Source organism: Anabrus simplex, chromosome 5, assembly GCF_040414725.1.
Source record: "Anabrus simplex isolate iqAnaSimp1 chromosome 5, ASM4041472v1, whole genome shotgun sequence".
NCBI lineage: Eukaryota > Metazoa > Arthropoda > Insecta > Orthoptera > Tettigoniidae > Anabrus > Anabrus simplex.
The window spans coordinates 351,686,382-351,687,692 of record NC_090269.1 but is presented as its reverse complement, the minus strand read 5'-3'; the positions used below and the strand labels follow the sequence as shown (position 1 = coordinate 351,687,692).

At 43.9% G+C, this 1,311-nt stretch overlaps 1 non-coding gene across 1 annotated transcript; it reads left to right on the top strand.

The window, feature by feature from the left end:
• Positions 1-741: 741 nt before the first annotated feature.
• Positions 742-860, top strand: LOC137501092 (5S ribosomal RNA). Its single transcript, XR_011018350.1, has one exon. It is a non-coding gene; the product is annotated as a 5S ribosomal RNA (ribosomal RNA).
• The last annotated feature ends 451 nt before the right edge of the window (positions 861-1,311 follow it).

The following is a 1,311-nucleotide window of genomic DNA, read 5'->3' as shown; positions in this document are numbered from 1 at the left end:
AGTCTGATAACTGCACATGGGAGATAAATCTCCACAATGGATTTATTGCCCGCCTAGCAATGCCGAATGGAAAATTGTAAGTTCCCATGGAGAGAATTAGGTATTTTTCACCAATAGAGCATGTCAAAAAGAGAGACCTAAGACAAAACGCTGGTTAATAGAGCAAACGCCTGAAAAGCCTTACATCTGATCTGTTTTTGACATGCTCTATTGGTGAAAAATATCTAATTCCTCCATGGGAACTTAGAATTTTCCATTCTGAATTGAATGTAATATCTCAATTAAAATATGAAGTTTCAACCTTTTACATAGTATTGACTAGGTTGAAACTTTATATTTTAACTGAGACCATCATCATCATCATCATCATCATCATCATCATCATCATCATCATCATCACGTCCTCCTTTTTTCCTTATCCAGCTCCTGCTGGGACAGGGCATTTATGGCATTTCTCCACCTTCCTCTCTCCTTCCACCATTCCCCTTCCATAATTTTGTTCCAGTCCAGATTTCTTCTTCTTGCACTCTTCTTTCTTGAATCAGTTCCCCTTGTTCTAGGTATCCCTCTCACTTTCATTCCCTTGAACTTCATATTCATCCTCTTTACATTTTAGTTTACTCCAAGCAGTTCCCTCATTTAGGTTTTCCACTCTGACCTCCTTTCTCACATCTTCATTTCTCAATCAGTCTTAGGTATTTCATTTTTATGGCTTGAATTCTACTCTCCTTCCTGCTAGTCACCGACAGCCATACCATGTTGAATACACCGGTTCTCATCCGATCACCGCAGTTAAGCAACATTGGGCATGGTCAGTACTTGGATGGGTGACCGCTTGGGAACACCACGTGCCGTTGGCTCAGTTTCCTTTAGCCGGCCCCATGGTGTAGGGGTAGCATGCCTGCCTCTTACCCGGAGGCCCCGAGTTCGATTCGCGGCCAGGTCAGGGATTTTTACCTGGACCTGGTTCGAGGTCCACTCAGCCTACGTGATTAGAATTGAGGAGCTATCTGACGGTAAGATAGCGGCCCCAGTCCAGAAAGCCAAGAATAACGGCTGAGAAGATTCGTCGTGCTGACCACACGGCACCTCGTTACCTGCAGGCCTTCGGGCTGAGCAGTGGTCGCTTGGTAGGCCAAGGCCCTTCAAGGGCTGTAGTGCCATGGGGTTTGTTTTGTTTGTTTGTTTGTTTGTTTGTTTCTGCTAGTCATTGTCCAGCTCTCAGCGGCATAGATCAATATGGCTGCATAAAACATTTTGTACATTATCTCTTTACACTTCCTTATTCCAGATGAGCAGGTAATATAGTGT